At 45.8% G+C, this 16,328-nt stretch overlaps 1 pseudogene; it reads right to left on the bottom strand.

The window, feature by feature from the left end:
• Positions 1-12,383: 12,383 nt before the first annotated feature.
• On the bottom strand, positions 12,384-13,900 carry LOC113837326 (annotated as a pseudogene).
• Positions 13,901-16,328: the final 2,428 nt, after the last annotated feature.

Here is a 16,328-nt window from a genome sequence, read left to right as displayed (position 1 = left end):
GGGGAGGGGACTCTCTGGGGACAACTATTTTTTTTTTTAAACCATGACATCTGTTCCTTTCACCAGTCCCACACGAAGGCAGCTGTATTTGTGTGCACCATAATGATACAACCATGGGCTTGCTGCTTCTCTCTCTCCTGTCATCAATCCGTCTCTCTATTTGTGTGTATATATTTGTTTGTGTGTTCATGTCCTTGAACTTGTACATACAGAGGTCAGTGGAAGACATGCGATATCTTCCCCTTTCATTTTGCCTTTTTTTCTTAATTGTCTCTCTTTTTTTTTAGATGTATTTATTTAATGTGTTTAAGCATTTTGCCTACGGGTAAGTATGTTCACCGTGTGTGCCTAATGCCTTCAGAGCCTAGAGAGACACATGTCTCAAAAGTCCCAAGATGGTCTAGACCAGAGGGGCCACGAGTGACCTGGACAATATGACTGGAACTAACACTACAGAACTCACAGGTCATAACTGAATGTATCCTATCTCCGTCTGATTTTTGGAAGCTAAGTATTGTCGGTCTGAGGCTCCGAAACAACTCAAGCAGACACAAGAGATCACACAAAGCAAGATTTTATTACTGGGCAGCAAGGCAGAAACTGGCCCATTAGGGACAACAGTATAGACTCGGGAGCTCACTTTGTCCCTGAATGTCAGTTGAAGTAAGTATTTGATCACAAAAGCTGTAAACATCTGTGCTGAAGGGACCAGCTCCCCATTTGGGCAGCCATAACAGCTGAACATGTGCTTGCCTGACCTTGCCTTAGTCACTAGGAGGTCAGAAGCCTGCCTCGTGGCAAGGAACCAATCAAAGTTAGCTGGTGGCGCTATGCTTTACGGCTCTGGGTGTTTACGGACAAGTGCACAGCAATGACACCCAGAGCATAGCAACCACCTTGGGAGGGCCTATGGGCCATAACAACCAGTTGACCAATCAACACAGGGCAAGCCCTCCAAGCCTGGAGGCACACCAATCCTGAGCCTGTGTGTACCCCTAGACACTCCCCTTACGCTGCCCTACAAGATCTCTATGCAGACTCTTTGAGCTGACTTTTCTAGCCATCCGCCATGGTGGGTAGATGAAAGAACCGAGCTAACATGGGGTTAGCTCGTTAAACAACTATAATAAAGCCTCATGCAGTTTGCATCAAGCTTTCAAATCCGCCTCGTGACTGGGGTGACCCAGGTCCTGGGCTGAGATCCTGGAGGTCTGAGCTTCCAGGGGTCTTACAAGTGCCAAGTTAGTTACAATTTTTCACCAATCAGGTTTTAAAGCTTAGGGGTTTTCCCTATGTGTCCCATCATCATCAACTGACACAAAGTGGGAGCTTTTCAGTCCAACCAATCAGATTCATTTGTTGTTAGGACCAGCCATAATGTCATAGAGAAGTAAAGATGTACAATGACTTGTTTAAGGAGGCAGTTGGTCTGCTCCTGGAAAATCCCCAGCTCCCCTAGGGCTTGGGAATTCCAGCTTTGTTTCACCTTACAGGTAAAATGGAGTCTGAAATCAAAAATGGCAGTACTTAAGACAATGCGCTTTTGCCTGCATTCAACATAAACAGTAAATAATATTTGGGAGAGAGAACTCACAGGTCTGTCTGACCAGCTTGGATTCTGGAGAGAATTATGGATGAGATCCCCATGTCCTGAGAACATCTTTCTCCGAGTAAAGTCACTTTAATCTTTAAAAAAAAAAAAAATGCCGGGTGTTGGTGGCGCACGCCTTTAATCCCAGCACTCGGGAGGCAGAGGCAGGTGGATCGATGCGAGTTTGAGGCCAGCCTGGTCTCCAGAGCGAGTGCCAGGAGAAGCTTCAAAGCTACACAGAGAAACCCTGTCTCGAAAAACCAAAAACTAATAATAATAATAATTAAGAGAGAGCTAGCCAATAAGAAGCCCGAGCCATTAACCAACAGTTTATAATTAATATAAGTGTCTGTGTGCTTATTTGGGGCTGAAAAGAGGTCGATGGGATCTGGCAGGATAAGAACAGCAACTGTCATTGATGCCATAGAATAGGAAAATTCAATATAAAATCTAACACAAGGTTAAGGAAGCTTCCCTGGCATGTGACTTGGTTGCAGAGCACTTGCCCAGCTTTGTGGGATAACCTAGGTTCAATCCGCAATAGTGACATGCAAGAAAATAGAATAATTTTTGTGTGTCTTATTTTTGTTTGTCTGGTTGTTGGTTGTTCATTTTTTGAGACAGGGTCTCACTATATAGCCCTGAATGTCTTGTAATTAACTCTATAGACCAGGCTTACCTCAAAGTCATAAAGACCCAACTGCCCCTGCCTCCTGAGTACTGGAATTAAGCTCTACCACGGCTGGGCTCATCTCTTAACTTTTTACAGGGCCTCACTGTAAATCCGCCTGCCTCTGCCTCCTGAGTGCTGGGATTAAAGGCGTGTGCCACCAACGCCAGGCCTCTCTCTTAATGATTAACCCATTTCTAGAAATCTATGTATTTCCATGTGGTCTTGGCTTACTGGAGAAAGCCCGGACTTGTTACTCTTTTGGTTGACTCCATGTTGTCTCTTCCTGGCGCTTCTCTGCTTACCTTTCCCAGAATTCTCCTTGTCTCCTAGCCCTGCCTATCTTCCTGCCTCTATCAGCCAAACATCTCGTGTCCCTCCATATCCATCCTCCACCGCTGCAACCTCCCCTGCAAAAGCAAATAAAAATTAAAAATGATAAAAATAAAAATGAAAACAAAATAACATCTTACTACCCTTTGTCCAAACAGCTTCACTTGCAATCCTTTGTTGCAAGGAGTCATCGGTCTGCTTTAAGGCTTCCGCTAACCTTTTTTTTTTTTTTTTTTTTTGCTTTTTTGAGACAGGGTTTCTCTGTGGCTTTGGAGGCTGTCCTGGAACTAGCTCTTGTAGACCAGGCTGGTCTCGAACTCACAGAGAACCTCTGCCTCCTGAGTGCTGGGATTAAAGATGTGTGCCACCAACGGCAGGCTTGGCTCCTGCTAACTTATCAATATTGGATCCTTGCTGGGACTCCTCTCATATTCTGTTGTTGCCCTGTGTCATGGAGACCTGGCAGCTTCGGTTCTGCAGGTGCCTGGCCTCTTTACTTGCTACAGCAGTTCTTAGATGGGGCCAACTCAAAGCCCTGCATCTCCGCCTGGGTGGCAGCTGAGTTGGTCAGGCCACCCTCTCTCCTATTGCCCCTCCACTAGGGCCAGCTCTCCTGCAGCCACCCCACTAGGGCCAGCTCTCCAGCTTTGCCCGTGGGAGGGGCAGGACCGGCTCTCCTGCCTGTGGCAGCTGGCAAAGGTCAGAACCAGTTCTCTTGGGCTCACAGCATCAGGGCCAGCTCTCCTGCAACCACCCCACTAGGGGCAGCTCTCCAGCACTGCCCTGGCAATGGGCAAGACCAGCTCACCCAAGTGCTAAAGCTGGCAAGGGGCAGTATAAGCATTCAGGCGTAATGCCATTGTCACCTGGCAGAATGCACTCAGGCAGTACCCTGGTCAGCCCACGGTTCCATGACTACTAGACTGAGTGCAGGTACAAAGGACTCCTTCAAAAGAAAGACCCACACATTTAGGATCTTTGTCTCTCTTTTTCCTGCTGTTCCCTGGGGCAGACATCGCTTTTCCTGTCTCCCTCATCTCTTCTGTCCTCTGTTTGTCTCTGTCTCTTTACCTCTTTTCTCTTCCCTCCCTCTCCCCTCCTTTAATAAAACTTCTCACTAAGCTCTGTCTGCCTGGCATGTTTGTCCCTCTGCGTCGGTCACCCTCGCCTGCCATGGATCTGCCAAGGTTTCCCTTGCACTTTATCGTAACAGGCAGGGCCAACTCTCCCACTCTCACGCCCTTGGGGTTGGCTCTCTGGTGCCTCCACCACCAGCTCCAGCTCTTCCGAGCTGCCCAGGTGAGGGGCAGGGCTCTCTTGAGTACTGCTGGCAAGGACCAGAGCCAGGTTTCCCATACCGCCCAGGGTGGGCCGGGTTGGGGGTGGGTGTCAGCTCTCGGGAGCTCATACACTCTGGCTGGCTCACCCAGGCCCCTGCCACCAGGGCCAGCTCTCCCAAGTGCTGCAGCCATCAAGCCGCAGGGCCAGCGAGGGACAAGGCCTGTTCTCTGAGTGCTACCGCTGGTAAGGGGTGGGGCCAGCTCTTAGAAGCAAGCGCTCAGACATCTACATGGCTTCAGGAGGTAGCTCAGACCAGAGGTGCCCCCTTGGCCTTTTCTGGTGACATGGGCAATGGAAAAAGACCCAGACTTCTGCTGCTGCAGGGCCATGGCCCTAGACATCTCTATGGCCACAGAGGGCAGCACAGGCTACTCACATCCTCACCACCCTTGCACCTTCAATTTTGCCTTTCTTCATAGGGCACAATTCCTTCCACTTATATATCGCCACCATATACTTGCTCATGGGGCAGCGTGTAGCTGTGGACACAGGGTGGGGCCTCTGCAGTGTCTCTCAGGTCCAGCCCACACTGTGTGGTTGCAGGCAGGGACTTCTGGAGTGTCTTCTGCCTGAGCTGCACATGGCTGTGGGCAGGCTCATCTCAAGTGTCCTCTGCCTGTCCCAGTATCCCAACACCACGCAGGACTAGCATCACTAGGCAGGCCCGTGGGCCTCCTCTACCTACCTGGACCGAGCAGTGCCAGGCAGTCCTGTGGGTATCTTCCACCTGCCCTGGCCTAGCAACTTCAGGTGGGCATGAAGGTTTCATCTACTGTCCCGGGCCTACCATTACTGGGAGATCCATAGTTCTCCAACCACTAGAGCCCAATGGCACCAGGTGGGCCTGTGGGTGTCCTCTTGTTAGACCCCCGAAAACTCAAGTATCCGGGGTCCCAGGCCACGTTCTCGGTCACCCCAATCACCAGGCGGATTCGAGAGCTTGCTGCAAACTGCACGAGGCTTTATTGTAATTTAACGAGCTAACCCCATGTTAGCTCGGGTCTTTCACCCACCCGCCATGGCGGATGGCTAGCAAAGACGGCTTGAAGCCGCTGCACATAGATCTTTATAGGGCAGCGTAAGGGGAGTGTCTAGGGGTATGCACAGGCTCACGATTGGTGTGCCTCCAGGCTTGGAGGGCTTGCCCTGTGTTGATTGGTCAACTGGTTGTTATGGCTCATAGGCCCTCCCAGGGTGGTTGCTATGCTCTCTACGTCATTGCTGTGCGCTAGTCCGTAAAGCATAGCGCCACCAGCTAACTTCTGATTGGTTCCTTGTCACAAGGCAGGCATCTGACTTTCTAGTGACTAGGTCAAGGTCATAGAAGCACATGTTTGGCTGTTATGGCTGCCAAAAGGGAAGCCGGTTCCTTCAATATGATTTGATTTAACTTTAATACATGTTATCTATTAAGAAAATTACCCATTTATTTTCAAATTTCCAATATGGTAGAGTGTACATTTTTATTGTATGCCTTACAATTCTCTGGATCTCCTCAGGGTCTGTTATGTCCCTCTTTTTCATTTCTGATTTTGTTAATTTGGATGGTCTCGTCCTGTATTTTCAATAATTTGGATAGGGGTTTGTCTATCTGGTTGATTTTTCTCAAAAACATACTCTAATTTTTCCTCTGAGAGTGTGTGTGTCTGTCTATCTCTCTTTCTGTCTCTCTCTCTGTCTCTCTGTGTCTCTTCTCTCTCTGTCTCTCTCTGTGTCTCTGTCTCTGTCTCTCTCTCTGTCTCTCTCTGTCTCTCTCTCTGTCTCTCTGTGTCTCTGTCTGTCTGTCTGTGTCTGTCTGTCTGTCTGTCTGTCTGTCTCTCTCTCTGTGTCTCTGTCTCTGTCTCTGTCTCTGTCTCTGTCTCTCTCTCTCTCTCTCTCTCTCTCTGTAGGTACTTAGTGCTATGTACTTGCCTCTTAAAATCACCTTCACTGTGTCCCATAAGTTTGGCTTTGTTCAGCAACCATGTGGTGGCTCACACCATCTGTAATGGGATCCGCTGCCCTCTTCTGGCCCGCAGAGGCAATGCAGACAGAACACTATATACATAATAAATAAATAAATCTTTCTTTAAAAAGGCTGGTTATGTTGTGTATTCGTTTTAATTCTTGTCCAGAAAGTCTTTAATTGTTTTTCTTTACCCATTTTTCATTCAGTAGAGAGTTATTAAGTTTCCATGAGTTTGTGATCTTTCTGTTTTTTTTTTTTTTTTCTGTTGTTGATGATGTCCAGCTTTATTATATTGTGGTCTGCTAGGATGCAGGGAGTTACTTTAATTTTCTTGTATCTGTTGACCTGGCTTTGTGTCAGTGTGGTCAATTTTGGAGAAAGTTCCATGAGATGCTGAGAAGAAAGTATATTCTTTTGTGTTTGGGTGAAATACTCTGCAAATATCTGTTAGGTCTTTTTGGTTTACAACATCTGCTAGCTACAGCATTTTTCTGTGTTGTTGTTGTTGCTGTGTTTTCTTTGTTTGTTTTGTTTTATTTTGGCCTGGATGACCTGTCTATTGGTGACACTGGAGCATTGAAGTCTCACACTAAATGCTGCAGTAGCATTTCTGTTACAAATCTGTGTTTTGTGCATAGATGCTAAGAATTGCAATGTCGTCAGGTGGTAATGATGCATGCCTTTGATCCCAGTGCTCCCAGTACATAGCACTAAGTACCTACAGAGAGAGAGAGAGAGAGAGAGAGAGAGAGAGAGAGAGAGAGAGAGAGGCAGAGGCAGAGGCAGTTGGATCTCTGAGTTCAAGGCCAGTCTGGTGTATAGAGCAAGTTCCAGGACAAGCTCCAAAGCTACACAGAGAAACCCTGTCTTGAAGAAAATTGCAATGTCCTCTTGGTGGATTTTTTTCTTGTCTTTTGAGGGTGTAGTGCCCTTCCCTATCTCTTCTAATTAGCTTTAGGTTGAAGTCTATTTTGTTAGATATTAAACTGATGACACCAGCTCATTTTGTAGGTCCATTTGTTTGGAATTCTTTTTCCAATGCTTCACCCTCAGGTAATATCTCTCATTGGTGTTGAATTGTGTTTCTTGGATGCAGCACAAAGATGGATCCAGTTTTCCCATACATTCTGTTAGTCTGTGTCTATTTATTGGGGAATTGAGACCATTGATATTGAGAGATATCAAAGACCATTGACTATTGATTCCTGTTATTTTGTTGTTGGTGTTCTTGGTGGTGGTGGTGGTGTGTATGTGTACACACTTGTATGTACAAGTGTGAGCATCCCTTTTGATTTGCTGGTCTGGGATTAGTCCCTGTGTATTCATGACTGTGCTTAATTTTCTTAGGTTCTATTTCCTTCTAGAACTTCTCTAGGGCTGGATTTTTAGATAGATATTGTCTAAACTTGACCTTACCTTGGGATATCTCCCATTATCCATTTAAGGGGATTGAAAGTTTTATTGTGTATAGTGGCCTAGGCTGCCAGTCATGGTCTCTTATCCTTTGTAGAACATCTACCCAGGCCCTTCTAGCTTTTACAATCTCCATTGAGAAGTCAGGTATAATTCTAGCCTCTATGTCTGGCTTCTTTGCACCTCCTAATACTCTTCCTTGTTCTGTACTGATGTTGTTTTGATTATTACATGTCAAGGGTACTTTCTTTCTGGTCTAATCTATTTAATGTGTTCTATATGCTTCTCGTACCTTTATGGGCATCTCCTTCCCATAGGTTTGGGAAATTTTCTTCCATGATTTTATTAAAAATATTTTCTGGGGCTGGAGAGATGGCTCAGAGGTTAAGATTACTGACTGATCTTCCAGAGGTCCTGAGTTCAATTCCCAGCAACAATATGGTAACTCACAAACATCTATAGTGAGATCCGGTTCCCTCTTCTGACCAGCGGACATACATGAAAGCAGAACACTGCATGCATAAAAAATAAATAAACAAATAAACAAATAAATATTAGCACTCTGGACTGCCTCACCGAGGTGATGGGACACTTAGTTGATATGGTAGGGGAAACTTTACCCTCTCTGAGGAGTAGATGGGAGGTGGGATGGGAGAAGGAGGGGAGAGAGGGAGGAGAAGAGGGAGAGAGGGAACCAGGATTGGAGTGTAATAAATGAATGAATGAATGAATGAATAAATAAATAAATAAAAATAGGGAATCTGGGGCTGGAAAGATGGCACAGAGGTTAAGAGCACTGACTACTTTTCCCGAGAATTGAACTGGCTCAATTCCCAGTACCCACATGGCAGCTCATAACTGTTGTAACCCCAGTACCAGGAGATCTGACACCATCACATGGAGCATAAACAGGCAAAACACCAGTGCACATTAAATGAATATATAAATCTTTTGAAAAACAATATGCTGGTCCTCCGGCTGGTGCGTGAGCCCCTCAGGTGAATCTGGGCGCTGCTCTGCCCCCCAACCTCCCCCATAAACCCCTGCTAGCTTCTGCCTGAAATGCCCCCCCCAGATTGGAAAGGCCCACTCTGAGTCCTAACATACCCCACCCTTGTCCACCCACCACCCTCTGCATTCTGGCTGCTGCCTGAGTCTGAGCCCTTCACCTGCCACCTGAGAGAGGGAGAGACCCCACCTGTACCCACTGGAAGAAGGGATGGGAAGAAGACAGAGTAAGAACACACTCAACAACAGAAAGACCAATATGACACCACCAGAATCTAGGGACTCCACACCAGCAAGACCTGAAAAGCCCAACGTAGAGGATGAAGAAAAGATGGACCTCAAAAATTATCTTAAGAAGATGACAGAGACCATTAAAGAGGTAACAAGAAAACCCCTTAAAGAAATAGAAGAAAAAACAAGCAAAAAATTACATGAAATGGAGGAAAAGACAAACCAAAAAATTCAAGAAATAAACATATCCCTTAAAGAATCTAAAGAAAACCAAGAAAAATCAACCAAACAAGAGAAGGAAATAATTTAAAAAGTTCACTGTTTGAAATCACAATTAGAAACAATAAAGAAAACACAGAATGAGGGGATGGTGGAAAAAGAAAAGGCTGGGTAAATGATCAGGAACTAAAGATGTGAGTATAACAAATAGAATTCAAGAGATGGAAGAGAGAATCTCAGTTGCTGAAGACTCACTAGAGGATATACAGTCATCGACCAAAGACAGTCTCAAGTCCAACAAATCCCTAACACAAAATATCCAGGAAATATGGGATACCGTGAAAAGACTAAACCTAAGAATAATAGGTATAGAAGAAGGCGAAGAAATACAGCTCGAAGATACAGAAAACTTATTCAACAAAATCATAGAATAAAACTTCCCCAACCTAAAGAAGAATATGCCTATGAAAGTACAAGAAGCTTACAGAACACCAAATAGATTGGACCACAAAATCCTTAGCCATCAGGGAAATGAAACTCAAAACCACTCTGAGATACCATCTTATTCCTGTCAGAATGGCTGAAATAACACCAACGACAATCTATGCTGGAGAGGATGTGGAGAAAAAGGAACACTCCTCCATTGCTGGTGGGAGTGCAAACTCATACAGCCATTTTGGAAATCAGTATGGCAGAATCTCAGGAAAATGGGAATCAGTCTACCTCAAGATCTAGCAATTCCTTTCTTGGGTATATACCCAAAGAATGCACACTCATACAATAAGGACATATGTTCAACTATGTTCATAGCAGCATTATTTGTAATAGCCAGAACCTGGAAACAACCTAGATGCCCCGCAACTGAAGAATGGATAGAGAAAATGTGGTACATTTACACAATGGACTACTAGTCAGCGGAAAAAAAACAATGGAATCTTGAAATTCGCAGGCAAATGGATGGAACTAGAAGAAACCATCCTCAGTGTGGTAACTCAATAACAAAAGATAAACATAGTATGTACTCACTCATTTTTGATTTTTAGACATAGTGCAAAGGATCACTAGCCTACATTCCATACTGCCAGAGGAGCTAGGAAACAAGGAAGATCCTAAGAGAAGATTGCATAGTCCCATGAAGAAGGGAGTGGGGACAAGATCCCCTGACCAAATTGGAGCCCGGGGGCAGGGAGAGGAAGGAGAGTCTTCATCCAGTTGCTGTTCAAAGCAGAAACAGACACCCGTAGCTAAGCACTGAACCATACTACTGGAATTCAATTTTAGAGGAGGAGGGTTGGGCAAAGGAGCCAAGACTGGGATAGAGAGACCTGCAGAAACAGTGGACCTGACCTACTGATAGAGTGGAGACCCTAGTCATAAAGCTGGGGAAACAGCATTGGACCAAACCAAACCCTTTGAGTGAGGGTACCAACTAGGAGCCCAAGACAGTCTATGGCTCCTCTGACCATGGAGCCAGTCTTTATCCCTAGAGCACAAATGGACTTTGGGAGCCCATTCCCTATGGAGGGATGCTATTGCAGCCCAGATACAGCAAGGAGGGCCTAGACCCTCCCCCAAACAATATGACAGACTTTGAAGGTCCTTGGTAGATGGGCCTCTCTATCCCTGGAGAGGAGTTGGGGGGTGGGTTGGGGTGGGGAGCATGGGAGGAGGGAAGGGCTAGGCAATGGGGGCATGGATATGTAAATATGAGTAATTAAAATAATAAGAAATTCAAAAAAGAAAAACAACATGCTCCTTCATTCCAAAATAAATCAGCATGCATGGATTTGTTAAAAAACAAAAACAAAACAACAGTGTGGTGATGGTGCACACCTTTAATTCTCGCATTCGCGATGCAGAGGCAGGTGGATCTCTGAGCTTGAAGTCAGCCTGGTCTCCAGAGTGAGTTCCAGAACAGGCTCCAAAACTACCTGTGAAATCCTGTCTCTAAAGAACAGAGACCAGAGCTACTACTAATGCAAACAGCTCCTGAATTTTCGCAGACATTTCTGCCCATCAAGCTGGGAGTATGGTGAACTTCAAACTCAAACATGAAGAAATCTCCAGAGTGTTTCCAAGGCTCTTGCTCTTTTAGCTCCCTCTTCCCCACATCAAGAGCCAGGCTATGGTGGCACACGTCTTTAATCCCAGCACTCGGGAGGCAGAGGATCTCTGTGAGTTCGAGACCAGCCTGGTCTACAAGAGCTAGTTCCAGGACGGCCTCCAAAGCCACAGAGAAACCCTGTCTCGACAAACCAAAACTGATTCCTGGGAATCAGTAGGTAGATTCACTTGCTGAGATCCCTCTCTCTGTTTTACTACTACTCTTGGGACCAGTTCTTAAATATCTTCCTTTTTTAAAAACTTTTTGTTTTTATTTTAGAGGCAGTCATATTTCTATATCCATCCTCCCATTTCCTCACCCTTCCTTCCTCCTATGGTCCCCACCCACCCCTGCCACCTCCTCCCCTGGGACAGAGATGCCCTCCATGGGGGACCATCAAAGTCTGTCATATCATTTGGGGGAGGAGGTTACAATGTTATCCCTCCATAGGGAATGGGCTCCCAAATCCATTTGTGCTCTATGGTTAAAGACTGGCTCCACTGTTAGAGGTCCCAAAGACTGTCTTGGCCTCCTAGCTGGCACCCACATGCAGAGGGCTTGGTGAGGACCAATGCTGGTTCCCCAGCTTTATGACTGGGGTCTCCATGACTAGGTCAGGTCAACTGTTTCTTCGGGTTTCTCCAGGACCATTTTGGCTCCTTTGTTCATCCCTCCTCCCTCTTCCCAACTGGATTCCAGGAGTATGGCTCAACGCTTAATTGTGGGTGCCTGTTCCTGTTTTGATCAGCAACTGGATGAAGGTTCTAGGGATGGTAACCAAGGTAGTTGAAAGACCCCGGAGGCTCAGGGCCCCAGGATCTCAGCCCAGGACCACAGCCAACCCAATCACCAGGTGGAGGTGAAAGCTTGATGCAAACAGCAAGAGGTTTTATTGCAGTTGTTTAACATGCTACCCCATGTTAGCTCGGGACTTTCATCCATCCACCATGGCAGATGACTAGAAAAGACCCTGAGAAGCACCGGCTTAGAGATCTTATAGGGCAGCATAAGAGGAGTGTATGACTTCTGGTTAATATGAAATTCTGATCCACCTGCCTCTCACACACACTGAGTATTGAGACCTATAAACATTGAGTTTGCCTTCACCAAGGTCTTCAGCTGCTTCATTTGTCCAAATTGGATATGTATTCCCCTTCTGGTTTGCAAAGTGTGTACAAGGTGAAATTTTATCCTGATTCTTTGCCACCACCACCCAGAGTACTCCTAGTATCTTAAAGCGTTGATGATTTGCAATGCAAAGTAAGATACCCTTTAAATTTTCTGAAAGACCATTTTATTTAATGAAAAATGGTGAGTGGTAAAAAGTTAGGTATGAAAATTCACAGTAACACAGGCATTTAACTAATCTGAAATCTCAGAGCCCAGGAAGCAGGAAACATATTGCCAGAACTTGGGTCACAGACAGGGATAAGTTAGAAAAACACTATATACCTATTTTGTATATTTCAAAAATTGAGCCAATTTAGTTGGAAAAAGAAATCCCTGAGCCAGGGAGCAATAGCGCACACCTTTAATCCTTATGTGGAATTTCTTTCTAATTGGTGTTCAAACTCTGTTACCAGCTAGAATCACCACACTCAGGTGACAAAAGCAAGCTGTTCACAGAAAATTCCATGCTAGTCTTGGCAACAAAGGGCTCTCTGAAGTCGTAGGAAGTGGGGCATAGGCCTGCAGGTCAGTGTGATAGTTACTGGCTACTCAATCACCCTCAGCCCTCTTCTCCATCTTCCTCTGTCTTCTTTCCTCACCAGCCACTCTGGCCCCATGGGTAACAGGGCAGGCCTGGTTAGTCTCCCTGGGTTTTTTGGCTGACAGAGCTGAGGGCACACCCCTCAAGGTTGAGGGCAGGTTTTTTTACATCTGACGCCCCTGGTACCTGCTCCTGCCTCTTCTCCTCCGCTTCCTCTTCTTGCTCTCTTTGGAGCTCAGTGACTCAGTCTCATCCCCCTGGGCCTCATCCAGGGCTCCCGATTCCTGGGGCTTTGTGCTCAGCAATGAGGGATCCTCAGCTTTTCCACTGCTCCCACTCAGGTCCCTTCCAGATCCATAGGTCTGACCCTGGGTGCCAGCCTCTTGGAAGGGCTTCCCGGAGCCCTCATCCTTATCTGCCTGTCCTAGTACCATCCGTGGCCGTGGTATACCATGAGGTATGAACCTCTGCAGCTTGTCATGGGGCCCCCAGACAAACTGGCAGCGAGGTCTGAAGTGCTCCCATGCAAAGTACACAAGCTCCCGGCGCTGGTGTCTGCAAAGCACGGCGAACATGAAGTAGTCCAGGACACTCTGACGCACGCTGGGCAGTTGGTGCTGTACCAGTGTCTCCTCCAGGAAGAAGCGGACCAGCGGTGCCTGGTAGTGCTCTAAGCCCAGCTCTCCCAGCGACTTGAGGATGCGTGTAATGCGCAGGTTGTTGTGCCTGTGACTGTTGAGGTTCTGGAAGCGTGGCTGGAAGTTCTGTGCACGGCAGACGGCACCGGTGTCCCGGTCCTCAAGTTGGATCCCATAGAAGCCCAGCATGAGTTCATAGGCCCGGACCAGACGCTCTTTGACCTCCTGGGAGCTTTTAAATGCCTCAACCTCCTTGAGTGTGAGGGGCTTGGCATGCGGGTTCACTCCTGGTTCCCTCAGAGGAAACAGCCACTGGATATAGGAGTGATTCTCTTCAAGGACGACATAGTTGTCTTTCCAGTTGTGAAGAATTTCCTCAATGTAAAGACCGTTTGGCTGGAAGCAGATCTCATTTTTGTAGAAGCACAGGTTAGACATGTCGCTGTTGCAGTCTTGATCTGCCAAATCTGGGTAGTGGTGCCGATACCTTCGCATGTCCTGCATAGCTTGCCAGTTTCGGTACTGGGTCTTCCTGGACTGGAACACACCTGGCCGTGGCTCCTTTGCATTGCTGTGCTTGCTGCCCTTGTCCTCCTGGCCTTTATCATCTGCCTGGCCGTCTTCAAAGCCTTCCTTACTCTCGTCCTCCCAGGTGGAATCGTAGTCCGGGTCATCCATTCTCAAGAGGCAGGACTGGCTTTCCATGGAAAGGAAAGGGAAAGAGGAGTACTTGTCTGTAAAAATGGAAAACATGTTGAAAGCCTGTTATTAACATGTCTACACTGTGTATGCATTCAGAGAATAACCTGACAAAGGACATTTGTGGAAGTAAGAAAACAAATGTGTGGACCACGGAAATTAATTATACTCAGTTTCTCAGGCGTAGTGAAAAAGGCTTTGACGCTGCCATCTCCTAATCTTCAGAGCCCTTGATTCTAAGGGTTCTGTCTGGAGGAAGAGCAGAGACTGACGCCAATTTCTGTATCACCATCTGGTCTCAAACTCATTAAATGACTAAGGATAACCATGAATTTCTGATCCTCATCTCACACATGCTGAAGTAAGAGACCCAGATCCATTGACTGACTGTACATTTTTCATCCCTTTCAGAAGTAAATGAGTACCTCTTGTTGACATTGTGTCTTAAATGGATAATTATGTTGCATTCTTTCTGGCCATTTTATCCCCCTTCTTCGACTACTTGGAAGACCCTAGTCTGAGTTTTTTGTCTGCTCTTGTTATAATCCTGGGATAGGAGAGTAATTCTATTTTGAAGTTGTGCCCAATTGTTTCTCTATTGAAATCTTTTTAAGCCACATTGGTAATCAGTGTTGCAGTTTCTCAGGAAAATGGGAATTAATGTATCTCAAGAAGCAACAATTACACTCTTAAGCACAAACTTAAATATTACACCACAAGGACGTCTGTTCACCTATGTTCATAACAGCATTGTTTGTAATAGCCAGAGCCTGGAAGCAACCTAGATGCCCCCTGCTGAAGAACTGATAAGGAAAATGTGGGACATTTACACAAGGGAGCACTACTTCATTTTAGAAAACAATGACACTTTGAAAATCATAGGCACATGGATGGAACTGGAAGAAACCATACTGAGCCAGGCAACCCAGACACAGAAAGACAAACTGCTATGTACTCACTCATAATTGGATATTATATATAAGCCAAATGGTAACCAGCCCTCAGCCCATAACCCCAGAGTAGCCAGAAAACAAGGAAGACCCTAAGAGAGACATACATGGATTGCCTGACAACCAGAAAAGGACAAGATATCCTAAGTAAATTGGGAACATAGGGGGAGAAGGAGGGAGGAGGAGGAGGAGAAGGAGAACAGAGGGATCAGGAAGGTCAAGTTAGAATTACAACAGAGAAGGAGAGCAAGGAAAGAGATACCTTAAGAGAGGGAGCCATTATGGGTTTAACAAGAAACCTGGAACTAGGGAAATTTGCAGGAATCCACAAGGATGACCTCAACTAAGAATCTAAGCAACTGTGGAGAGGCTATCCTAAATGCCCTTCCCTATACTGAGATTGATGACTACCTCAATGCCTCCATAGAGACTTCATCCAGTAGCTGATAGAAGCAGAATCAGAGATCTACATCCATGCACTGAGACTCACTCCTGGATTCCATTTGTAGAGAGAGAGGTCTGATGAGCAAAGGGGTAAAGATCTTGCTCGGGAAACCCACACAAACAGCCATCCTGATGACGTGGGACCTCACAGACACCAGACTCACAGTTGACAAACTTGCATAAGACACAACAAGGCCCCCTTAACATGAGTGTCAGCTGGGGAGCTTGGGCATTCCATGGCACCACTGGCATTTTAGCCAGTATTAATCCCTATTGCATGAATGGGATTTTGGAGCCTATTCCCTGTGGAGGGATACTCTCTCAGCCTACATGCATTAGGGAGGGCGTTGGTCCTGTCTAAAATAATGTGACTGACTTTTATGATCCTACAAGTGAGGCCTCACCCTCCATGAGGATTGGATGAGGTGTAGGATTGGGAGATAATTCAGGAGAATGCAGAACACAGAGGAAAGGTAACTGAGTTCTGTAGGTAAAGTAATATTTTAAATTAAATAAAATACAGAATATAGAATAAATATAGAATAAAAAACTATAAAAATTCAAAAGATATAAAAAAGAAATATTTCTCACACAACAAGATTTTTCAGTTGGGTGGTAGTTAGTATATAAAGAATTTTTTAAATGAACTGTAAATGCAAGTACGGCTGACAGTTTAGTGACACACACAGACACCTTTAAGCTCAGCGCTAGAGAGGCAGAGGCAGGAGAATCACTGAGCTGGAAGTGACTGTGTATGTTTATCTTAGTGATTGTTAAATAAAATACTATTTAGCCAATGAGACAGGAAGTTAGACAGGACTAAGTTTCAAAGAGGATTCTGGGAAATGTAGAGAAGTGATCCAGGCAGGAAGTGACATGGCAAGGAGACTCAAATTTAGCAAGGAAACAGGAAGTGTTCGCCCTTTTTCCTGTTTGCCTGCTCCAGCGGCAGAATGTGATCCACCCCCAAGGAGGGACGCCAATAAGGTGTCTGATAAGATAAGTTTTATAAAATATATAGATGTATG

Source organism: Cricetulus griseus, chromosome 9 (assembly GCF_003668045.3).
Source record: "Cricetulus griseus strain 17A/GY chromosome 9, alternate assembly CriGri-PICRH-1.0, whole genome shotgun sequence".
Lineage (NCBI taxonomy): Eukaryota > Metazoa > Chordata > Mammalia > Rodentia > Cricetidae > Cricetulus > Cricetulus griseus.
This window is presented reverse-complemented; position numbering and strand designations above follow the sequence as displayed.